The sequence below is a fragment of the Balaenoptera borealis genome (genome assembly GCF_965194805.1).
Source record: "Balaenoptera borealis genome assembly, chromosome: 11".
Lineage (NCBI taxonomy): Eukaryota > Metazoa > Chordata > Mammalia > Artiodactyla > Balaenopteridae > Balaenoptera > Balaenoptera borealis.
Window position 1 is genome coordinate 96,291,410 of NC_138868.1, and position 26,360 is coordinate 96,317,769.

At 46.3% G+C, this 26,360-nt stretch overlaps 1 long non-coding RNA gene across 12 annotated transcripts in view; it reads right to left on the bottom strand.

Annotated features, from left to right (window-relative positions):
• LOC309604815 overlaps window positions 1-26,360 on the bottom strand; it is a 338,151-nt gene that overhangs the window by 103,398 nt on the left and 208,393 nt on the right. For 9 of the 12 annotated variants that reach the window (XR_014231069.1, XR_014231071.1, XR_014231072.1 and 6 more), the window contains one exon: window positions 14,590-24,867. This is a non-coding gene — a long non-coding RNA (uncharacterized lncRNA). The remainder of the gene's footprint in view (window positions 1-14,589; window positions 24,868-26,360) is intronic. The other 3 variants (XR_014231068.1, XR_014231079.1, XR_014231070.1) reach the window with 2 other exon arrangements.

The window sequence follows — 26,360 nt, forward strand, 5'->3', positions numbered from 1 at the left end:
TGCTCAATAGTCTTCAAGGCAGCCCTGCATTTCCATTTCTGGTTGATTAAATCCATTTCTTTGCTTATCTACCTCCTCTGGGGACAAAAGGGTTTGAGGCCAGAGATTTACCCTTTAACTTAAACTATAAGGCAATGACTCTTAAAACAGAAATACTCCAGAGTTCCTCCAAAGAATGTGTGAGTATGGGGAGCCGAGGAGTTGGGAATTGTTCTGGCCAAGTGGTTGGCACTTGCCTAAGTGGTGACGCTTTGTGTCCCCAGGATGGAGTAGAGAAGAGAAATGGATGAGAAAGAGGGGAGACGCTCTTAGATAACCTTCCACCTCTTCATTAGTCAGATTCGCACATGTAGGTTGGAATACTGTAAATTTCCACCCTCACTCACCCTCCACCTAATAGAACTTTAGAAATATACGTTAATAGCAAACAAAGATGTCTTTTCCCACCTCAAGGGTTTGGGACTCCACAGCATCTTTCTCCTGAGATGTTTTGACAGTAGCTGCTGCCCTGTGGACCTACAGCAGCGTTCATACAATAAACAATAGACCACGACCACATGGGCAGGCAGGTGGAGTACTGAACAAATCTAGGGGGGCACCATTCACACTGTCATCATGCAGAGTTGTACATTCACTGTGACAGTTTTCCAGCAGATGGCAGTGACGTGTCTTGAGGAAGGAGCCCTTGTTTATAGGAGCTGAGGGCAGTGCTGCGATACCCAGAATGTCTGGTTCACCTATGTGACCTTAGGTTCTCTTCTTTAGAGAAACGGTGCTGGGAGTACAAAGCTGGGCAGAGGGCTAAACCATCCCCACCTGTGTCCATGTGACATGTCCTCCGTTGGGGATAGAAAAGTGACCTGGGTCTGAGGAAGGCAAACTGAGCAGCTGAGGGGAGTCTAACCTCCATCCTGGTCCCTGACCACACCCGGTGTGGAGTAAAGGGTACGGAATGAATGTCTTTCTCACTGCTATGTCCCCAGAACCCAGCCTAGTGCCTGACTCAGAAAGAGTGCACAGTACCAGTTAGTTGAGGGAATGAATGAATGAATGAAAGAAATCTTCCCAGCCACCTGTGGGGTACCTGGGTGAGTGCGTGCTTCTCTATCACCGGGTGCATTCTCTCCCTTGAGTCCTCAGAGAGAGACAACAAAAGCAATATCCAGGGACCTCTCTGAAGGAAGGCAGAAACTGTCAAAATGAATTCACTTAAGAGACCCCCCCTCACCAGGAGGCAGCCCCTGGAGAGCCCGCTTTCTGGGGGAGCAAATCTCCTCCTTCATCACCATGTGCTGCCCTCGCTGCTATAGCTCACTCTGTCCAGCGGTCTGTCCAGCTCTCGGCAAAGCCAATCTGCCCAACTCACTTGCAAGTCTGAGAGGTAATCACTGGCTTCCTCCAGTGTTAATATTCCAACAGAAATTCCCAGAGCCAGGCTGGAGCCCCGGCTGGTTTGGCTGGGTGTGGCCCTGCCTCTCTCCTCCCACACTGCCCATGCTCTGCACGAGAAATCCACAGATAAGGCAGAAATAGAAACTAGGCGAAAGTCTGGGCTGGGGCCAAGAAACTCCTGCTGGGAATTGCCAAGGGCAGAGTGGCCCTGGAACAATCAGCTCGCTGGCCTTAGGGAGAAAGGCTGGGGGACCCCAGGGTCAGGCTTCAGGTGCAGAGGGCTCCATCCTACTCTACTTGACTCCCTAACAAGTCAAAATTCAGATTGGTGAGACCTGCAAATGGAAGAATAATTACAGGAGAGGAGGATGGGGGAGCCAGATCCCCAAGAGACTTCCTTGTTTACCAGGCATGGTGTCTGCAATTGTCCTGGGGGTGGGGTGTCTGCAGGGAGCAGCAACACGGTTTGGGGGAATTTGTGAAGCCAAAGCAAGCTAGGGATGAAGGGATTGGCAAGGAAGGGACAATAAGGGATTTTGGCAGCCTGGAAACCTTTTCTGAGCATCTAAGGCAAATTCTATCCTATTCCTTCTCCCCTAAGTGATAGACACACTTGGGTATAAAAGAAGGTTACAAATAATTCTTCATACGTCACACTTCAGAAAGGATTTTCACATCCATCTCCTCGCGTGATTCTATAATAAGGTGGCAAGTAAGATCATTTTATTCCACTTTACAGATGAGGAAACTGAGATGCGGGAGGTAAAACAACTTACCTAAAACCGCAATAATAAATACAGTTGCATCAAGAACTTTCTATTTTCCTAACACTAAGTTTTTACATAACCTATGTGACAATCTAAGGTTAGGAAACATGGCCAGTGTGCACCAGCACAGATCTGAGCATCTTTTCACCACATCTCCCCCTCTGCACAGAAAGAGCAAATGGCCAAACCAGGAGTGGACCCCAAGGCTCTGAGAGATGGCCCAGTGCCCTTGGCTTGGCAGACCCCACAGCCCGAGAGAGAGACCCCAGAAACCACCCTCCAGAGTCTGGGGGAATCAAGAAGAACCCCCATAACACATAAAACCCTGGCGGTCCAGTGGTTAAGTCTCTGTGCTTCCACTGCAGGTTTGATCCCCGGTCTCGGAACTATGATCCCACATGCCGCACGGTGCACCCAAATAAATAAATAAAGCTGATCTTGTATTTATTTAAAAAAAACAAACCAAAAAAACTGGGTCTGACATGTGTAGGTGGGGGCATAGCACATGCCAAGCTGTTAGCAACACATAGAGATCGCTGGGAATTCCAAAACCTGCACTGTTTTCCCATCCCTTCCCACTCCCTGCCTCCCAGACCTGAGTTCTCCAGTGACCTAAGGGGGTTCACTCCAGGGCCTCCCTTATGGAAGCTGAGCCCATCCTGCTGTTGGACACCCTGCTTCCTGTGTCACACCAGGGGCAAAAGCCAGCTCTCTTGGGCATGCTGCTTAAACAGGAAAATTAAAAGTACCATTTGGAACAGCAGTGGCAAACAGAGCCTTCTGTCTGAGGGTCTTTCTGCCGTTCTCCCAGTTCCTGGGTACCTTCTCTACTAGAGATGTTTTTCCCGGGAGGGTGAAGGGATGGGGGGTGGAGATGGACATTACCCTTTTCTTAAGAAGGTCTTTGTTGCTGTTGTTTCCATCTTTCTCGAAGGCTGAGAGCCCCTGCAGAGCTGTGAGGGCTACTCAGTATCATGGAGACAACTGTGATATCAAAGGGGAGGATTATGGCTCCAGTGGGGAGAGAGGAGCAGGAGTGCCAGCCGGAGGCGGCGACTGACAAGAGAAGATGACAAGTCACTTAGGCCCCATGTTGAGAGCCGGTGGCAGAGTGTGAGATGCAGAGACAGGCCTTGTCAATTCTGAAGGATTGCCAGTGTCACAGGAAACAACACTCTCTTTAAAAAGGAGCCTAGGAATAAACCTACCTAAGGAGACAAAAGACCTGTATGCAGAAAACTATAAGACACTGATGAAAGAAATTAAAGATGATACAAACAGATGGAGAGATATACCATGTTCTTGGATTAGAAGAATCAACATTGTGAAAATGACTATACTACCCAAAGCAATCTACAGATTCGATGCAATCCCTATCAAACTACCACTGGCATTTTTCACAGAACTAGAACAAAAAATTTCACAATTTGTATGGAAACACAAAAGACCCCGAATAGCCAAAGCCATCTTGAGAAAGAAAAACGGAGCTGGAGGAATCAGGCTCCTGGACTTCAGACTATACTACCAAGCTACAGTAATCAAGACAGTATGGTACTGGCACAAAAACAGAAATATAAATCAATGGAACAGGATAGAAAGCCCAGAGATAAACCCATGCACATATGGTCACCTTATTTTTGATAAAGGAGGCAAGAATATACAATGGAGAAAAGACAGCCTCTTCAATAAGTGGTGCTGGGAAAACTGGACAGCTACATGTAAAAGAATGAAATTAGAACACTCCCTAACACCATACACAAAAATAAACTCAAAATGGATTAAAGACCTAAATGTAAGGCCAGACACTGTAAAACTCTTAGAGGAAAACATAGGCAGAACACTCTATGACATAAATCACAGCAAGATCCTTTTTGACCCACCTCCTAGAGAAATGGAAATTAAAACAAAAATAAACAAATGGGACCTAATGAAACTTAAAAGCTTTTGCACAACAAAGGAAACCATAAACAAGACGAAAAGACAACCTCAGAATGGGAGAAAATATTTGCAAATGAAGCAACTGATGAAGGATTGATCTCCAAAATTTACAAGCAGCTCATGCAGCTCAATATCAAAAAAACAAACAACCCAATCCAAAAATGGGCAGAAGACCTAAATAGACATTTCTCCAAAGAAGACATACAGATGGCCAAGAAGCACATGAAAAGCTGCTCAACATCACTAATTATTAGAGAAATGCAAATCAAAACTACAATGAGGTATCACCTCACACCGGTTAGAATGGGCATCATCAGAAAATCTATAAACAAATGCTGGAGAGGGTGTGGAGAAAAGCGAACCCTCTTGCACTGTTGGTGGGAATGTAAATTGATACAGCCACTATGAAGAACAGTATGGAGGTTCCTCAAAAAACTAAAAATAGAACTACCATACGACCCAGCAATTCCACTACTGGGCATATACCCTGAGAAAACCATAATTGAAAAAGAGTCATATACCACAATGTTCATTGCAATTCTATTTACAATAGCCAGGACATGGAAGCAACCCAAGTGTCCATTGACAGATGAATGGATAAAGAAGATGTGGCACATATATACAATGGAATATTACTCAGCCATAAAAAGAAACGAAATTGAGTTATTTGTAGTGAGGTGGATGGACCTAGAGTCTGTCATACAGAGTGAAGTAAGTCAGAAAGAGAAACCATACGCTAACACATATATATGGAATCTGAAAAAAAAAATTGTTCTGAAGAACCTAGAGGCAGGACAGGAATAAAGACGTAGATGTAGAGAATGGACTTGCGGACACGGGGAGGGGGAAAGGTAAGCTGGGACGAAGTGAGAGAGTGGCATGGACTTACTTATATATACTACCAAGTGTAAAATAGATAGCTAGTGGAAAGCAGCCGCATAGCACAGGGAGATCAGCTCGTTGCTTTGTGACCACCTAGAGGGGTGGGATATGGAGGGTGGGAGGGAGATGCAAGAGGGAGGGGATATGGGGATATATGTATATGTATAGCTGATTCACTTTGTTATAAAGCAGAAACTAACACACCATTGTAAAGCAATTATACTCCAATAAAGATGTTAAAAAAAATAAAAAAGTAAAACGGAGCCGTCCCTCTGAAGTGGGGACACCTGGAAAGTAGCAGCTGGCAGCGGGGCTGGGGGTGGGTGCAGGACCAAACAAACGGCGGTGGGCTGTCCTGGTAACACAGCACTGATGCAGGCAGGACAGGAAACAGACAAAGAAGGAGGGAGGGGAGAGGCCGGTCTGTTGGCCAAGGCAGAAGGAATGGATCCTCCAGAAGGGTGGGAATGAGGCTCCCAAGACGTGGGTATTCTGGAGCCAGAAGGTTTGGCTAGACCTGCATATAGTAAGGGTTCAATAAACAATTGCCATAGAGGATGGGCAACCTCAGAGGTGAGTCCCAGGGCTCAATCAATTGACCAGGATGTGTTGTGAGCTCACCTTGTGCCTGGTGACATGCTAGGCAACTTATCAGACACAGCAAATATTAGGCATGTCCCTGCCTTCCTGATTGGCTGCAAGTACATATCAATGACACATCCATTCCTGAGGGCCCAGAGCTCGTGGCAAGTAGGTGGGCAGGGAGTGGCTAGGCTGGAGGCACCCCTCAGGAGAACTGGCAGCAGGAAAGAAGACAGAGGGGAGAACTGGGTGGTCCCATGGAAACAATCTACTTAATTTCTCTGGACCTCAGTTTCTTCATCTGTACAATGGAACACCTTGCACTGTAGAATGCTGCATCAAAGACACTCTTCCTACCTTTCCACCAAGGTCCAGTTTCTTTTCTTCTGTAGCAGCAGGGAGCAGTCCGTGACATCCATATCTCTCAGAACAGAAATAACTCGGGCCGTGATTTATCATCAAGCAGAGGAAGAAAGAAAATCATGGTGGTATCTTTGAGGCAGGTGGTAACATCTTCCAAGAGCCCCCTCCACCAGTATCCCACCCCGCCACACCCAAAATAAATAGGGGAGACACATATTCCAGGCTCTCCCTGACACATCTAATGAATATCTGATGGAAACGTCCGCAAAGCAAACAGGAATCTAATCTATCCCTTCATTCAGCCAAATGGAAACAGCAGGATATCCATGGCTGAGCCTCCAGCTTCTGGCGGGGGACACGAAGAAGGAAAATGGAAACAGATTACAGTCAGTCTGATATCCAAATAACAAATAGGTATCCTGGAGAGAAATGTGTTTTATTGATGTTCGGGAAGAGATCCACTGATTTCCTTGTCTGCCCTTGCCACTTTAATTGAGGAAGGTGCTAGTTAAAAGTCAAAGGAAAAATAAAATGAAAGAGGGTGCTTAAAGGCTGGCAGTCATCTGCTCCCGAGCACATCCAATCACACGTATGCACCACACACACTCTGTAATGAATTCTCCCAACAACCCAAAGTGTCCGTTGAAACTGGCCAGTGATTGAGCACAGTTCATTTTCCCAGGGGTTGACAGGTGTCTGGGCTTCAAGGCAGAAGGATTGCACGGGAAGGAAACAGCTTTGGGCCTGGCACTGGGGGCTGGGGATGTAGGTTTCTGGAGGGAAGAGCTGAGATTGGCCTGGGGTTCAAGCAGAAGGGGGATGTGGCCTCCCAGAGGCCAGGGAGGGGCAATGGGATCTTCACAACAACCCTCGCAAAAATCTCAGCTCTGGAGCCAAAGAAATAGTAGAGGGAAGGGAAAATGAAGCAAAATCGTGGAAGGAAGGCAAACAGCTCAAAGGAAAGGAAAGAAGAAAAGGTATTTAAAAAGGGGACAAAGTGGCCAGGCCCTAGTGTCACTCCAGCCCTGGATGCTTCATTATCATCAGGACCACCATCTACCTCTGAAGATGCCAGGTAGGACGGAGATTTTTGTGATACCATAAATATAGTTTATAGACTTTGGTTTATCTTTATGACAGACCCAATAAATAATTTACTGGTCAGTAAAAGATCAAAGAAACGGCTAGAACTGCAGCCTGAAATATCAAAACCTCTAATGTTTGTATGGAAGTGATACCAACCCCGCAAATTTACTGTTTGATGGGATAAGTTTATGGTCCTGTGCCCAAGGCCCCAAAAGGTAAAACTTTTAAGAAAACAGAATAAACAAAACCCTGGGCCAAATAGACATAGGAACAGACATAGTAAGAAGAGAGCTGGAATAAAACAGCTGACATCACGACATCGTTGTTACTGTGGGAAGTTACAGTGACCCAATCCCACCCTATTCCCTCACAAAGGACCTCAGAGGGATGTGAATACTTATAAGAGCCAACAAAATACATGTGATCAACCTTCTAAGAAATCACTGGAGAGAAACCCCAGATCTGAGTGAGTGAAGAATCAATGGTCTGAAATCCAGTCAAGGTAACACAGGCATTTTTCCCAGGAAGACTGGATATGATCGTAGTTAAGGTCTGGGAATCCCAGGGGAGAAAGGCTGTACTAATAGGAGATGCCAGGCCTGGATCCTGGAAGAGAAAGCCCAAAGCAAGCCCCACCCATTTTCTTCCCGCCTCGGCTCTGTCCTAGAGCTCAAGCCAACTGTCCAAGCTCTGTCTCCCTGCCCCCTGCAAAACAGCTGTTCCTTGGCCATCCTCAGCCTCAGGATGTGCACCCCGCCAATGGATCTGGGGTAGAGGCCCTGGGAGCCGGCTTGGGGCTGTTGGGTCAGGAAATCCAAAGTCCCAGGTAGGGGAAGGGCCAGAGTAAGGCCCTCTGAAGCACAAGCTCAGCGCAACGTCTATAGGTGGCAGGGGCCCCAGGAGCAAGTGTTTGTTGGGGTTTTATCCAGCACTGGCTGAAAGGGAGAGACACAGATGCCACAAGTATTCCCGACTTGAGAGAGGCATTTGCGACAATGACAAGTGATGATTGGTTCATAGGGCCCCACTGTGCACTGGCTTCCACTAGCCCCCAGGCCATGCTCACCTTTGGACCGATGCGTCATTTTCCCTATCGTCCTGGAACAAGGAGGAGCTCCAAAGAGCAGAGGGAAGTCTCTGTCCACCAAAAAGTAACAGCCCCTCTGTAAATTGTTCCAGGGCAATTCTTTTTTATCAGTCTCGGGTGAGTTAGCATGAGTCAGCCCCCCCCCCCCCTTGAGCCCAGTTACCCCTGGGTACCTTTGTCCCTCTTACCCTAGACTTTTAAAATTAATTTTTATTGGAGTATAGTTGATTTACAATGTTGTGTTAGTTTCTGCTGTACAGCAAAGTGAATCAGTTATACATATATCCACTCGTTTTTAGATTCTTTTCCCATATAGGTCATTACAGAGTATTGATTAGAGTTCCCTGTGCTATACAGTACGTTCTTATGAGTTATCTATTTTATATATAGTAGTGTGTATATGTCAATCCCAATCTCCCAGTTTATCCCTCCCACCCTCCCTTTTCCCCTTGGTAACCGTAAGTTTGTTTTCTACATCTGTGACTCTATTCTGTTTTGTAAGTGGGTTCACCTGCACCATTTTTTTAGATTCCACATATAAGCGATATCATATGGTATTTGTCTTTCTCTGTCTGACTTATTTCACTCAGTATGACAATCTCTAGGTCCATCCATGTTGCTGCAATGGTGTTATTTCATTCTTTTTTATGGCTGAGTAATATTCCATTGTATATAAGTGCCACATCTTCTTTATCCACTCATCTGTCCATGGACATTTAGGTTGCTTTCATGTCCTGGCTATTGTAAATAGTGCTGCAGTGAACATTGGGGTACATGGCCCTAGACTTCTGCCTTAGACTTTTAACAGGACAAGTACTGGCATTTGGGTGGGATGAGTCTTTTTGTGTAGGACTGTCCCTGCTCATTGCAGGATGTTTAGATGATCCCTGGTCCAGACCCAGTGATTATTGAGAGCCAGGAGCAGTCCTTAGTCATGGAGACAACCAAAGTCCCACATGGTTCTACGCACGGCCTCTCCCATGTGCAATACTGCCTCTCTACTTGGGAACCACTGCTCAAAGTAGGGAATGGACTTGAGGACACGGGGAGGGAGAAGGGGAAGCTGGGACGAAGTGAGAGACTGACATGGACATATATACACTATCAAATGTAAAACAGCTAGTGGGAAGCAGCCGCATAGCACAGGGAGATCAGCTCGGTGCTTTGTGTCCACCTAGAGGGGTGGGATAGGGAGGGTGGGAGGGAGACGCAAGAGGGAGGGGATATGGGGATATATGTATATGTATAGCTGATTCGCTTTGTTATACAGCAGAAACTAACACAACATTGTAAAGCAATTATACTCCAATAAAGATGTTTTTAAAAATATATATACAACCAGGGAAGAAAAACTTGGGGAAAGCCATGGCCATTTGGGAGACACAGACATGAGAATAGACAGATACAACAGATCAGACAGAAATGGGGACAGATAAACCATCCTGGGGGGCAGCCAGGACAGTTTATGATAAACCTGATGCACTTCTACAAACTGATACAATCAGCAAAATTGGCATTTGGTTCTTTTCTTTCCATGAGAGAGAGAGGTGAAGACACCTTTGAACCCAGCTGTCACCTTGAAAGAGAGACAATCAGCCATTGCCCAGTTTACCAAGTCTCCCCCGAACATCCCTTTGGGATTTGGAAACCGGATGAGATGAAACAGACAGATCTGTCTTTCTCTTTCATTCTCCCTCCCAGCCTGCCCCTCCCCGACCTCACGGGCCGTCCTATCCCTAATGGAAGCCAATTGCTGACAGATTGGTGGCAGGTTGCTTTGCTGTCTTCCTAAGTGGCTTCTCCCCACTTAGAGTAGGAGGCAGCCGCTGGCAGGGCCAGCAAAAATGTCAGGTCGTAAACAAGCTGGCCAGCAGCTCCATTCATTAGAGCAACTCAGTGCTGTGCATCAGGCCCAGACTGCAGCCCAGTCTGGAGCGAGTCAAAGTGGAGGTCTCTGTGCCCACATTCACTCCCAGGAAGGGTCCCTGGGGATGAGGCCAGCACTCCAGTCCTTTCCCCTGCCCCCTCCCCTCCCCAGGGCTCAGCCTCAGAAGAGCCCTGCTCAAGGGGAGGACTGAGGCAGGAGCACTCCAGGGCCCCAGGGAGGACTCTTTCCTTCCACTGTAGAGAGAGGACACAGAACTGCAGAAGGGGAAGCAATCCACCTGCACCCTGCTTTGCCAGCTTTGTCATTCTGTCGCTCGAACCCAGAGTGGTCACTGTATCACAGGCCCCATCCCTGCATCCCCACACACACACCTGATCCAGGCAATCGGCTGAAGGGCCCAGGGGCCCAGAATTCCCAAAGGATGCTGAGTGGAGGCCCCACGTGGAGTGTGGCGTGTGTCCAGCACGTGAGTTGTCGGGGTCCCTTCCCCGACTGTCACCGAAAATTAAGAAGGAAGACCCTTTCTTCCTCCATCACGACCACGGGAACGCAGCTCTGCTTCCATAGCTGGCCTCTGTTTCCCTCCTCTGCTCCAAAACACATCGACTGGGGCATTCTGTGCTGCTATTGAGTGCAACAGACCACTTCATTGAATCTGTGGAACCTCGGGGTACGAACCGTGTATAAATACATAGCACGGAGACTGATAATTACTATCTTTACCACTTACTGAGCACCAACAATCCGTGATAGCCTCTGAACCAAGCTCTTTATATACATTAATTTATTTGATGCTAATAAGAGTCCCATGAATTGGGTGCTATTATTATTCCTCATTTTTAAAGCCAAGGCAACTGAGGCTCAGAGAGGTTAAATAACTTGCCAAGGACCACACGTGTGCCATGCTCTCCTCCATGGAGCACTGTACATAGAACAGAGACTTAATAAACACTTGACAAACCAAAGAGTGAATTAAATACTCAATTTTGTCTTCCCGTGACTCAACTTTCTAACCCCACCCTGCAGCCAAACCCAGCCAGCTGAGCTATTTGTTTATTCAGTAAAGACTTATGGAGCACTTACTCAATTTTGTTCACTGCTGTGAGTGGGTACAAAAAAAAGCAGCCACTGGAAAAGTTAATGGAAACATTCAACTAATAAAAAGTTAGCAACATTTAACATTAACTCGAATTAATTTCAAGGTTATCTGTTTCCACTTTTAGCTAATTAAATGTTAGTGAAATGGTGCAGAACTACTTGACTGCAGAGTAACGCAGCAAAAAGAACTCTGGATTTGAAGTCAGGGGTCCTGGGTTCCAAAACCCCACAAGCCCCCTCAGCACGTGAACAGAGCAAGCAAGACACGACCTTTCCAAGCCTCTGCCTGGTTTTCCAACCTGAGACTGAGAATCCCTCCCACCATCACAGAGTCACCATCAGGACTCAGAGGGAAAATGCACAACAGTGAGATTTATAAACCTTAAAGCTCCAGAAACATGTGAGATGGTATTCTTTTTTTTTGTTTGTTTGAAGATTGAAATTAGTCCATTGACAGTGCTTTTTTTCAAAAGCAATAACGGGCAATTTGTCCATAAGCTCATAAATTTACTTGAAACTTTCCCTGAAAACAATTAGCTCTTTCCACATGATTTGCAGTATGACAACATAGCAATGTTGCTAGACTACCATGTGAAGGATTTTTTAATTTGATGATAGCAGAGGAGGGAAACCATAATTAAAATAAGGCAGGATAGTGACACGGCTTAGCGCCAACAGCCTGGTCATTGGGTTTGCGTCTCATTTTCAACAGTTTTCACACTTGGTGGTGTTTTATAGGAATCGGGCACCTTTCTTTCAGTCCAAACAGACGACAATCTCCCGAAGGCAAGAATAGTGTCTTCACTACCTTTTCATCCCTAAACCTCCCACCGCCTAGCACAGGTCCTCTCTGGAAGGGAACAGTGCGGGAATGTCTATTGCACAGACCGGAATAACACAGGAAGCATCCCATACCCCCAGTCAAGGGTCACGTTCGACAGGAAATGCTATAAACGTCACAGTTAGGTTTGAATTTTGATTAAGGAATCAATCAGGGGAGAAAAAGCAAAAGAAGGAGTGTGCCATCCTTGGAGCGAGGTGGTTACAGCAGGTCAGCTGAACCTGTCACATCACATGGGCAGGTGTGATTCTAATAATAGATGACACCCATGGAGAGCTTCCTTTGTCCATTGCTATGTTCAGCTCATCTAATTCGCTCAACAACTGTGAAGTCCAGTGAGTAGTCCTGCTTTGCAGATGAGGAAGCAAAGCACAGAAAGGTCAAGAAACCTGACCACACCCACAAAACAAAACCCACAGCTCAAGGGTGAGCTGAGTTCCCACTGACCCCAGAGCCCTGAATTCTGGACCACTGAGTAAACTGCCTCTGGATGCAGCAAGCAGAGCAAGTCATCTTGGTTTCCACTCAAAATGAGATCGTTCTCCAACTTTCCAAAAAAGGAGAGAGCCAAAGAGAACAATGATGCTTTTCTCATTCAGGTAAGTCCAGATTTGTGGGGAGACGGATGGAGCGGAGCCGCACTTGGCTTTTTGGCCAGAGTCAGAGTGGTCGTCTTCCTACTGGCTATGACTGATCCAAGATGGGGCCTTGCTGACTTAATTTTGCAAACTTAACAAGTGAACTAGAGACAAGGGCCAGCGCTGCTGTGCAAACTGGCCAGAGGTATTCCTTGGTTGGGAATGTCTCTCCCTCCCAGTCATAAACAGAGGACAATGTCGGAGCTGAATGCTGGCGAAATTACTTGGCTGGTTACCAAGTATTTTTAATAGCAGCGTCCTTCAATTTCTCTCCCCTGACTTGACCTAACTACGGACAAGACGGACACCTGGCAAGACTTGGAGCTTGCTTGGAAAGCCACGCTCTGCAGCCGTGGAGAGAACCGTGAGACTCAAGACCCTAGTACAGTGGCTAGCAAATGAGAGGATGCAGCAAATGGGGCACGTGTGCACGTGCAGACACACAGCCTGGCAGTCCCAATAGCACTGAGGACCTGTGGCATTGTGCTTCCTGGTAGACCCAGTCTCGGTGTCGGGGGGAGACTTGTACCCTCAAGCTCTCTCAAACAAGGTTTTCAGAAAAAAAATATTATTCCACACTGAGGATATTGAATGAGTGAGTGAATATTAATCATTTATGAACTCCAAAAAAAAACCTAATTCTCAAAATGGTTCAGGTCTCTAACACACTTTTAAGCAAGTTCAAGCTAAGTCCTTTCAAATTATTGAACGTAAACGCTGACCATTATTTAACTATAATGACGTCATAGATAAGACATTAATCTCTTAGCTCTTTAGTTACTGGTTTATTCCTACACTCACAGGTGTGAGGAATCACCTCTGCCCACAAGGAGCTTGTGCCTAGTAGGAAAGAGGAGGCACGTACATGAATAATCTCAGTTCAAGGCACTGTGTGATCAGTGCCACGTGTAAGTAAAGAGAGGGAGCGTTTGCTTCCAGGTGAGCAATCAGAGGAGACTTCGTGGAGGAGTCACCTAGGAAAGGAATTTGAAGAATTGAGAGCAGGATTTTTACTAAGTAGATTTGGAAGGAAAGGGGAGGAAAGGAGAAAGACTCAACATTGGGTTAATGGAATAAAAAAGTGGACCAGTTTAACCTGAGCATGAAATTTATGTGGGGTGATGAGTGTGGCATAGGATTGGGAATGTAAACTGGGACCAGATTGTGCTAAGCTGTGAATGTCAAGGTAGGGCTTACGGGATTTATTTGGGATACAATGGGGAGACATTGAAGGTTATTGAGCAGGGAAGACAAATGATCAAATTAGTTTGTTCCCAGTCCCTATTTTTTTGAGAACATATGAACCTCTCTGGCAGACACCACCCATAGCCTAGACTAAAGCCAAAAGTACTCTCCCAGGCAGCGGCGAACCTGGCCGCGCTTCCCGCCTGCTCTCCGTGCCCAGAAAGCTTTTGAATGCGTCCCCTTTCTGGGCACGCGGCCGAGGTCAGCTTCCCTAAGCTGCTCTCTCTAACTCCTGCTTTACTGAACACGCTCCATGGTTCTTCAGTGAGGCTCCAGATTCTTCTGCAGCGAAAACTCAATAACGGCAAACCTTTCTCTATTCCCAGAAAAATAAGTTAATTGATGATTGCCTTAATTATAAATTTTTCAACTACAAAATTATTGTTAAATGTTGGCCTCTGTTGCAGCTTGCCTTTAATAGAATCTAGCATGAGATGCTACTTGATTAAGTACAAAATTATATTTTTAATTTGCCTGGGTTTTGAAGTTGGGCCCATCTGGATGGGAATCCTTGGTCTACCACTTACCAGCTCTGTGACCTTCGGCAAATCAATTGCCTTTTCTGAGCCTCAATACACTCATCTGCAAAATGAGGGCAATTATGCCTTTCCCACCCGGTGCTAGGAGAACAAAATGAGATTAAACACAGGTGGAGTGCCTAGCCAAGTGGCAGGTTTGGAAGGACTCAACAAGAGCTCTGTCCCTCATTCCCTCGCCCGCTTCTTCTCACTTCTCCCGCCCTTGGGGGTGAGAAGTGTGCTTCCTGCCAAGGCTGGACTTACCAGCATCCTGAGATGCTCCGTAAAGTGCGAGGCAGTGCCACAGGGTGGAACCAGCATGGACTTTAGGTGTAAGACAGAACTGGGTTCAAATTCTAGCCGTTCTCACTGGTGGCGTAACTTGAGCAAAACGTTTGTCCTCTCCAGGCTTCATCTCCTCCTATGAGAAATAAAAGCAGTGCAGTTACTGTGATGATTCAGTGAGCAGGTACGTGCAATGTCCCTTAGCCTCTCACTTAGTAGGGCTCAACTTATGTTAGCACTAGAAGCTTCCAGCAGCCAACCCTGGCAAGTTTGAGGACTGTCAGGCTCAGTTCTCTCCCCTCGTAAACCCACTGTTCCTGGTTCCACTTTCTTCTTCTTTTCTCAATAGTTTCCGTCTCCTTGCATTCCATTTGCCCAGGAGGAGGTATATTATAATGAGTAATCATGTTGTCACCCAAGATAGACAGACCTGCATAGGAATCTTGGCTCCATTATTCAGAAGCCCAGTGACCTGACCCAGAGGGTTCAGATTAAATGAGAAAATGCAGGGAAAGCGCCTAGAAAAGCGCCCGCTTGCGGCAGCCCTGTTGAGGGTAAGCCCTGTCGGCGCCATGTGTTTTGCCCCTGACGGCACCCAGCTCCATCAGCTCTGTCATCTTTGCCTCTTCCCGGTCATCTTGGGCTCCTGTCCAAATTCACATTCACAAACCCACAGCAGTACTGATCCGCTTACCTTCAAAAACAAAAACCAGGGTCCCACATATATGTATGACTGGTGGGGGGCCTCATTTCCTGGGGGAAACTGGAGGGGTTGGTAGCCGGCACAGAGGAAGGCTAGTGGGCCCAGCAAAGGAGGCCAAGTTGATGATTTCCTATTCCTTCTTTGTACATTTTGCTTAAAGCAAAGCTCATTGCCACCTCCCCCTCTTAAGTCAAAGGAACTGTTATTTCTGCCAACTTTCCCTGCAGACATTAATTAACTCTCTGCAAGGCATGGCCAGATCCCACAGAAGTCAGTGCCGCATAAGACAGAAGGGGACCCAAGTGGTACCTCCTCTCCCCTGCACGCACCAGGGAGGGGTGGCCATTTGTCCTCTGTCCTGGCCAGCCCAGGAGAGCTGGGGACTTTAGCCTCAGAAACTCGGCTTCGCAGAAGAGAATTATCCTATCTTCCTGAAAACCAGAGAAATGCACTTGCTGCAGGAAGGATCTAAAGTATTAAAATAATCACTTCCATTTGTATTTGCTCTGCTGTTTACAACTCATTGACCCCTATATCACCTCACTTCTTAGAGCTGGAAAGACCTTAGAAAAAAGGTCATCTGACTTTTTCATTTCTCTGTGAGGAAATGAGGTTGGAGAGGCTGTGAGACTTGCTCAGGGTCATTGGAAATGCATTTGGCTGAGCCCAAATGAGATCTCAGCCCCAGGGTTCCTTCCACAGCCCACAGCTCCCCACAGTAGGACACAGACGCTACTCTGGAAGCAAGTTCGGGCGTGGAGTAGACACAACGTCTATCCATTTCTCAGTTAGCATTTATATTATATTGAGCACCTACTATGTGCCAAACACTGTGCTAGTCACTTTCATGTATATTATTTCATGGGATTATCTTGCCCAGTTTTGGACCCCTGCCAGCACTGACTGGCACATAGTAGTTGCTCAATGAATGTGAGTTTTCTTCTTTGCCTTGGGAGCTGTGTTGGGAGTAGGAAGAGAGTGGGTTTGGAGTCAGTCTGGGTTTGAATCTCATCCCTACCACTTGTCAGCTTTTTGGCTTTTACCTCTCTAAGCCTCAGTTTCAATATCTCTAAAATGGAGATAACAATGAAATTGGAGTATGGTGATAAGTTATTGCATGTGAAGGACCTATTACTCATAATAAGTACTCAATTATAGTCATCTCTATCATTCAGTGTGCTGTTATTGATATTGTTACATGCCTTCAAGGAGTTGATAATCTCAGAAGACACGTATACACATAACCACAAAGCAAAGCAGGGCAGAGACCAGTGGAGGGCTATAGAGGTTCCAGGAATGCCCTTATGTCTGGGGATGATGGAAGGATTCCTAGAACAGGTGTCACTATAGTTGAAGGAGTTGAACAGATGGCGGGGGCAATGATGCTGGGAAAAGAGCAAGGGTAAGGATGAGGAGGCAAGAGAATACAGCAAGTATTTAGTTCCAAGAAGGTAGAAATTTAGAATTTTTGGAAGACTGGAGGTTTAGGAGAGTAGTGAAGATGAATCTGGAAAAATAGGTAGGATCAAATTGTGGAGGCTAAAGACTGAGGACCTTATTCTGCTAGCAGTGGGGACTCAGAGAAACATTTTGAATAGAGTAATGGTATGAAAATACCTAAGACTTAAAGTGATGAATTTGGCCAAGGGTTCAGTGTAATTTGGAAGGCAGACATCAGAAACTAGAAGCTACTGCAAGAGACCCAACTTGAGCAAATGAACGCCTGACAGAAGGAATAACGTGGGGAGCGAAAATAAAGGGATATAAGACAAAGATCAGAGGTAAAGTAAAGAGGACTGAGCCACAGATTGGATGTGGAGTGAGGGAGAGGGAGGAGTCAAAGATGGCTGGGGTGGAAGGGAGCTGAGAGAAGGGTGATGCCATTAATCTCAGTGGGGAAGTAGCAAATGTTGATCAGAGACAAGGAGAAAGAACAGGAGGTCCCTTGCAAGGAGGGCTGGGGAGACCTCGTTATGCAGAAAGAGATGGTGGAAAGAAAGATGCTGAAGGTACAGGAAAGAGAATAACCAAGAAAGCAAGACCCTGCATGAGGCCAGAAGCCTTACGGGGCCTCAGTCAGGACATGGGCTGGGAGTAGACAGGCAAAGGAAGAACTTTAAGGTGGAGAGATGGAAAACTGAATTTCTTTGTCATACTCTCTTTCATTCCATAAACATCCACTGAGTACCTATTACCTGCCAGACAGGAAGCTTACCCTTGTTACCCTGCATCAGACTTCCAGCAACTTGGAGGCAAGGCCATCTGCTCAGGGAGAGGGGGTTAGGGTCCTTGGGAACTTATTTAGAAAGCCAATTCCTTGGCCCACTCCCTCCCCCACAAAGATACCAATTCAGGATCAGTCTCCAGGTGGTTCTTTGGGAGATATCCCAAGACCACAGCTGGAGAAACTGAATTAGAAGCTTGCAAGAGTTTTGGGGTCACAGCTGAGGTCCCAGATTTGCAGAGGACCCAGGCTACGTCCTTCACAGTCATCCTAGGAGTGTGGGCGTGAGGCAGTAAGTGGGGCTCACCCATCGTTGGGATGAACAAGGAAATAGCAGGTGAAGGGAAGGGGGATGATTGCAGGAATCACTAGGAAAACACTGCAAGTGGCCCGACTCTAATCTCCATTAGGCTTTGCACACCCCACAATTCTGACTTCATCTTCCAACTTTTCCCAACCCCTAAAAACCCTTCTAGGAGCTCCAGAGAACTAGACTCCTAAGGCTTCTAGGCTTCCTTCAACTCTGAAATTTAATTACAGTTACACTTAACACATACCCAATGATCAGATCTGTTCAAAGGAGGAGACAATCCTCATGATAGTGCCTAATGTTTTTGATAAATGTCACAGTGTTCAGAGCAATTTCATGCACATTACTGTACATGATATTACATCAGCATTCCTCCAAGTATGAGCCAAAGACCACCAGCATCAATATCACTTGGGAGTATGATAGGCACACACATTTGTAGGTCTCAGCCAAGACCTGATGTATCAATCATCTGGAGAGCCAGGACCCTGGAAACTGAACCTGTAATATGCTCTGGGGTGATTCTAAAGAAAACTATAAATTGGCAATTTATAATCTGGTCTCTGTCCCTAATTCCTGGTACAGAGCTTCAAAAATTCTTAGAGTTTCCTGATAGGAGTGTCTCATCCATAATGAGCCTCTTTTGATCATTCCTGAGTTTATGCTAATTGTGAGCCCTTAGATAGTTCCAAGGGAGGAGATGGCCATGCCAGAATGACCAGTCCCACCCCCTAACCTCTGGGGAGGAGAGAGGGACTGGAGATTGAGGTCCATCATGTAGCTATTGATTTAATCAAATGTGCCTATATAATAAAACTCATATAAAAACTCTGGACACTGAAGCTCAGTGGACCTTCCTGGTTGGTGAACATATTATGTGTTGGGAGGTGACTAGACCTGATTCCATGGAAGCTCTGGCCACCCCCCACCCTGAGACCATTTGGAAGTTCCTGAGTTGTATCCTTTGCAATAAAACTGTAATTATAAGTATAGCACTTTCAGGGAGTTAGCAAATTAACCAACCTAAAGGGAGGTTATGGGAACCCCTGAATTTGTAGCCAAGTCAGACAGAAGTGCAGGTAAAATAGGGCCCCATTTGTGGCTGGCATCTGAGCTAAGAGCAGTCTTGTTGGGGACCTTGGTCTTTAACTCTGGGATCTGACGCTAACTCCGGGTAGTGTCAGAATTGAATTGGACTGCAGGACACTCAGTGGGTGTCAGAGAATTGTCAGAACACAGGAACCATAGCCCTATATAAGTCAAACCACAATCTTATAAGTTACATATCAACATCCCATGTTACAGATGAGGAGACTGAGAGACAGGGAGGGTAAGTGACTCCCCCATAGGCAGGGAGCCATTCTGGAGAAAAGCAGGAATATGAAGTTAGGTCCTTGGCCCCAGGTCATGCCTCTTCCCTCCAGGGTACAGCTGCCTCATGGTCCACTATACCCCCAAGATGGTGGTAAAATCACAAAGCTCAGGGGCTGGGACCAGCCTTGGGTTTGGGGGTGAGGGTCGGGGGGCTCACCTAAGTCAACCCAACAGAACCAGCTGCCAGGGAGGTAACGAAAAAGAGCTGAGGCTCTGAGACCTTTGAAAGTTTAAATTCTATACCTTTCTGACTGTGTGTGTCTTGTGTAATCCTCAAAGACTTGTAATTGTGACAGCCTTGGAAAATTACAGGTGACTTGAAGCAATTTAATGATAATAAAAATAAAATAAAAACAGTAAACGGCACTGCTGCTCCCTCTAATTTCCCAGCATCTTTATCATATAAATGCCTCCTATTCTTTTCCCCACAGACGATTAATGAAGCTGCAATTGCCATACTGGATGCTGTGCTCACATCTCCTTAATTCTCTTTCTGCTGTAGCTCCAGCACTGGGGACGCCCCTCCCAGCTTCAACGGCAGGGATCTCACAGGGCCAGCCAGACTTCAGAGGCAGCCCTCGGAGAAGCACCCAGGCCTCCTCCATGGACCAGACTTTCCTCCCTTGCTCCTCACCCTAATGGCCCAGGGCTGGCTTCTCCAGACAAGTTTCTTCAGGACCCCTGGTGATCTGAGCAGCCACAAATTGACCTTCTCTCTGGGCATCTCCTTTCCTCACTCCTGGTGTTAATATGCCCCTTAAAGAGCTGCAAACTCAACAAGTCTCTCTTATGCAGGTTAATTCAGAGGCAGCCAAGCTGTGATCAAATGACCTTTACTCACGTCCCTGCTAATTTTGATGGGCAGCTCCATTTCCCTTCTCGCTCCCGGTCCCCCCTTACTCTAAATTGGAAATCTATCAATTTTCTAAGTAAATGGAAAATAAAGACACACAGGCACAAGCAACACACACTCACCCACATACACACTAACATACGCTTGTTGAGACGGGGCTAGATTGGGCCTGTTTTTTTTAAAATACTAGATTTCATAGAAGAATGCTAGAGCTGGATCCTGAGCTGATGCCAAAAGAAAATAAAGTTTCCAAAAGAGAATCCTTCCTCCACAATTTTATCTCTTGCTTCATCAGTGAGGTACAATCACAATCATAAATAGGGAGAATAATAACAATAAAAAGTAACATTTAGCAAGTGCTTCCTGCTTGCCAGTCATTTCCCAAAGATTATCTCATTTTTATTTTCTCAACAGCTCTATGAAATGAGAACTATTATTATCCCCATTATATGGAAAAAGAAATTGAGGTTTTAAGAGATTATGGAAAATGCTTAAGGACGCTCATACAGAAGGAGGCAGAGTGAACATTTAAACCTGGATGGTCTGATTCCAAAGTCAAGTTCTTGTTTTGTTATTAGCAGTGTGACCTGGAACCTATCACATAATCACATTTAGCTTCAGTTTCCTCATCTGCAACAGGAGTATAATAAGACCGACCTCATCAGGCTCCTGGAGGCTCAATTAAATGGTGACCATCCTTTGAAAGCTACGAATCACTGTCTGTTCACCATTATAACAATGACTATTAATTCAATTAATGAATTACTGGTACAAATATTTCCTGATCACCTACTATGTGCCAGCCCTGTCCTAGGTCTAGAGATACAGCAGTGACTGAAACAGATAATATCCCTGTCTCCAAGGAGCATGCATTCAAGCGAGGGAGACAGACGGACAAGAAACAAGTAAAATACATAGTTTATCAGATGAAGCTTAATGCCAGAGAGAAAATAAAGTGGGGAGGGGAGTATAAGGAGTGAGGGTGGGCGGGCTGCTCAGGGCTGACCACACAGAGAAGGTGATATTTGGACAAGGCTCTAAGGGAATGAGGGGAGCAAGCAGAACAGTTATGCAGGGAAAGAGTGTTCTGAGCAGTGGAACAGCAAGTACAAAGATCCTGATGCAGAACCAGCAAGGAGGCCAGAGTGGATGCAGCAGAGGGAGGGAGGAGGGAGTAGCAAGGGGTGAGTCCAGAGGGCTAAAGCAGGTGGTGGGCCTTGTAAGGCCTTGCAGGTCATTGGCTTTTACTCTACATGCCGTAGCGGGGAGGGGTTTTGGGCAAAGCAGTGACAAAGTCTTAACGTTTTTAAAGAGTCACTCTGGCTACTACAGGAGGGCAGAAGCAGAAGCAAGGAGACGAGTTAGTAGGCTCTTGCCACTAATCCAGATGACAGAAGATAGTGGCTCGGACCAGGGAGCTAGCAACAGAGGTAATGAGGTGTATTTGGATCCTGGATATATTTTGAAGGTAGAACCAACCAGATATGCTGATGGATTGGATGTCAGTGTGTAAGAAAGCAAGGAGTCACTGATGACACCAAGGTTTTTGACCTGAGCAGCAGAAAGAATGGAGTTGCCATTTACTAAAATGAGATATAGTAGGAGGAGCAGGTGTTATGGATAGAACTGTGTCCCTCAAAAATGATATGTTGAAGTCTTAACCCCCAGAATCGAGAATGTGACCTTATTTGGAAAGACGGTCTTTGCAGATGTAGTCAAGTTAAGGTGAGGTCATTAGGGTGGGCCCTAATCCAATATGACTCGTGTCCTTATAATAACAGGAAATTTGGACACAGATTCACACAGCAGGGAAAACGTCATGTGAAAATTGGAGTTATGCTGCCACAAGTCAAGGAATTCAGAAGCTAGGAGAGAGGCCTAAAACAGATTCTTTCCTGGTGCCTTCAGAGGCAGCAGGGCCCTGCCAACACCTTGATTTGGACTTCTCACCTCCAGAACCATGAGACAACAAATTTCTGTTGTTTAAGCCACTTCGTTTGTGGCACTTGGTCATGGCAGGTTTGGCGTGAAGAGTCAGTGGTTCATTTCTAGACATCCAGGTGGAGATGTCAATAAGCAGCTGAGTCTGGAGTTCAGGGGGGATAACTGAACCGCACACACACATCTGAGAGTCTTATCTGCTGTGAACTTAACAGCTATGGGACCAGCTGAGGTCACTTAGGGTAGATAGACAAGAGGTCCAAGGACTGAGCTCTGGGACGCTCCATCATTAAGAAGACAGGGAGTTAAAAAGCAGTTGGTGAGTAAAGAGGAAAACAGGAAAGACGTTCTGAAAGACAAATGAAGACAATGTTTTGAAAGGGTCAAACATCAAATCGCTGACATTTGACAGCGAGGAGTCAAGTTGGATGAAGATGAAGAATTGACCATTGGACTTAGCAACTCAGAGCTCATTTGTGACCTTGACAATGGCAGTTTCAGAGGTGGGAGTGACGTTTAATTGGAATGGGTTGGAGAGAGAAGGAGAGGAGAAATTGGAGGCACAGGCACAGACATCTCTTCGGAGGAGTTTGCTAAAGGGAGACCTGGGGTCAAGAGAGAGCCTTTCTAAAGATAAGAGAGATAACAGTACGTTTTATGCTAAGATAAATGATGCAGCAGTTTGGAGGAAACTGATGAGCTGAGGAGAGCAGGAAGAACTGCAGAGTGATGTCCTTGAGAATCTGGGGGGTGGGGGGTGGGCAGGACAGAGCACACACTTGCCCAGGAGCATGGGCGGTGCACCCACGGTCACAGGAGAGAGACAGGTAGACAAGGTACCCAGGTGGGTAGATGTGGTGGCGACTTGGGAGGTAAAGTCATCCGCTGAGAGTGAAGAGAGGGGAGGAAGTGCTGCAGCTCTGAGGAGGAGGAGAGGGAGGAGATAGGCATGGGGGAGAGAGAGAGGTGGGGAAACACAATAGCGTTGTCGGGCAGAACTCAGGGCACGTGCTCCTGAATGTGCAGTAAGGCCCGTACGATGTGCATGCACTTTTCTCCAGCCATGTTCAGCTGCCCACGTGTAAGCTCAGAGTCAACAGAGAGTTGCAGTTCATCTGAGGTGGGGTTTTGCTCCTGGAATGCAAAGACAAGGGGAGCAAAGGAGGAACAGTCATGATGAACTGGAGAATTTAAGCTGGATACGGATAATAGGGAGGACCTGAGAAGGGCATTTGGATAAAGGGATTGTGGGTTCCAATAAGGGGAAGGATTGTTAGAGTTGGGATACCAGAGCCTGGAGCTAGAAGAATGAGGAGTGGAGGTCCTTAACATGTATATCTTGGAAGGGTAGCAGTGATCGGCAATGACAAAGTTTAGGGTATGGCCATGGGGCAGGGTGGCGGGGGGCAGGATGGAGAACATTGGAAGTAGTCAAAGAACTAAGAGGCCAAAGTACTAGAAAGATCATGGATATTGAAACCACCAAGAATTTTGAGAAGGTAGTATTGGAGAGAGTGACAGTGAGCCAGGAGCTGAAATCCTGAAGGAACGAGAGCAAGTCTCCCAGAGTCGTTAGGCACCTACAGCAACTCCTGATGACATGAGTTCCAAAGCTGGGGGTGCTTCCAGAGGCGACTGAGAAGACTGTGAAAGCAGCAAAGACAAACCAGGGACTGTTGAGAGAAGAGACTGAGAAAAGAGGGGGCTTGCCGATGGCTGGCCATGAGTTCCAGAGGGCAAGAGCAAGGGCTGGGAGGGACCGAAAAATTCGGTCAGAAAAGGAGATGTGCAGAGCCTAATAGAGCACAGGGCCAGGGGGTGAGAGGGCTTCTCCCGTGACTGACATAAAGGAGGATGAAAGGCACAGGAAGGGTCCAGAGACTAAGCCAGCGAGGGGTAGTGAGGCCGGGGCGTGGAGAGGAGAGAAGGGAGAGCAGTGCTGGTGGGAGTGCTTCCTGGGAGCTCCAGGTACTCCGGAATCCTCAGTCACTCCTGCCAAAGGTGATGGATGAGGAGGGGCTTGTAGTTATCCTAACACAAACATTATCGTTTCCATTCCTACAATATCAGTCAGACTTCTCAGGTGTAAAGAACTCAACTCACTCTGGCTAGTTCTCGCAAAATAAAAAAATAAAAAAAAGAAAAGATATTTATTAAAAGATATCCGTAGCTCCCAGCAACGCAGACCCAGCATCTAAGGCCATGCAGTCAGGTTCAAGGTTTAAGCTCACTGTGGGTGGTCTGTTGATGCCCCCATCAGCTCAGGACTAAATACTAGAAGCTCTGCCACTACCACCCTCAGAGACCCAAACAGTCAACCATTGCGCTGGCCCGAAAACTAATTCCTCATCATCACCACCGCCGCCCGCCCCGCCGGCCACCTCTGCTTGCTGTTCGTTCTCGGTGGACCAGTCTGGTTGACCCAACCTCAGTCATGACCCAGGCCTCAGCTGCAAGAGAGGCTGATGATGCAAGTCTCCTGACCTCCACCTTAGGAAGAATTACGAAAATCTGTGTGAATCACCCAGCTCTAAAGAGGCTGTTCAAAGAATTTAGCAAACCACCAATGTCAAATATTTATTGAATAGAAACAACAATCCTAATTTTACTGTTCGTTTGCCTAAGCTTTGCAAGAAAGAGCTGGGGCAGATTCTGTGCGGCCACGTCACCCTTTGACTCTCAGATGAGGTTTCTGACCTTTCAGCAGCAGTTGAGAACGCTGTTCCTATCGATTAGAGCCAAGGTCTCAATAAAACACGTGTGTGTTCTCAGGTAGGACCATCGGCCTGAGCCTTCCCAGATGAGATCAGCTGCATTTAGAGCTCACTTCACAGCAAAGCACACTCTTGACCCTGAAAAGACAAGATGATAGAGGCTACTATTTACTCAGCAGCCCCTGTGTGCCAGACCCTGTAATCTTCACTCGGTGTGCATGATCTTGTTTAATCCTCAAGGTGACTCTGTGAGGAAGGGAGTGGGATTATCATATCTCAGATAAGGAAATCGAATTTTAAAGAAAATACTAGTAAGTTGCTTGTGACCCCACCCCTGCCCCACCCCACCACCCCACCCCGACCCCCAGCAGCAACAAGGTCCCTGAATGCCGTTGCACAGGTCGTGCACTGCACAAATCCAGTGTCCAACTGTACTTGATGGGGATGGCACCACATAGAGTTGTGCAGTGCACAGCCCACGCCCTCAATATAGGGCCTCTGCTCACTTGGTTTCGAAGTCCGTTTCCTCTATCTTATAGCATCCAGCAATCAAAGTCTTTTAAGTCAGAGCTCCTTAAGGTCAGGGAAGATTTCGTCTTTGGATGCACAGAGAGTAGCACAATGCCTGGCACTTAGCAGGTGCATTGATTAAATGGCTGCAAGATTAAAGGCTATCAGAGACGAGCATGAATGGGCTCATCAACTCTTGAATCACTGGATCTACAGAGGAACCACTTGAAGCCTGAAATAGGTAGTTTAAACAAATGAAAGGAAGACCTGCTGCTTGGCACAGCTGGCTGTCAGCTTGTAAAACTCATTAACCCAAGAGGTGGTTTAGGCAGCAAACACTAATGGACTCCAGGTGCGTCTCGGAAAGTTCAAGGCTTCTACAACCATAGTGTTCTATTAAGAAGGGTAGCCAAGGAGACCACTAACATTATTTGAGCACCCACTATATCCCAGGCACTGGGCTAGATTGAACATGTTCTATTACTAATCTCTCCAAGTGTATTCCCTTTTATGTAAAATGGAGCTAATGTTACATGCCTATGTGGGGGGAGGTCTTGTGATCATTAAATAAAATAATATATGTAAAAGCCCTTAGCACAGGCTTCCCATAGTATTAATGCACAGCAAGTGTTCACTATTATTCCTACAAAGAATAATAATAACAAATGAAATTGTGTGGACATTTCATGAGTAGGAAAGAATTTCACAAAACTTGCTTCTCATACCAAGAAACCAGGTTCAATTACTTTCTTATATGGACACTTCCCTGATCCAGACTTTAAGAAACCAACCTTTTCGGATTTCACATAAATAGAAGATTCTTTTTCTCCATTGTGACTTTCAGCCAGGGTGATCTTTAATTAAAGCAGCAACATAATGACAAACTCCTGCTTCGGGCATCCCCCACCTCCTATAATTTCTACCAAGAGCTTTCAGGGGACCAACATCGTGTCGGGCACCAAATAAAATATTCAGATGAGACTTCTGCCTTCCTATGTAGAGATTTGTATGCAGAGTTTGTGGATATTGTCGTACACAGACAAGATTATAATACTTGAAGCCAGATCACAAAGAAAATCATCCCAAATTTTCCAGCTTCGTCATGCTTAGAACCAACTTCC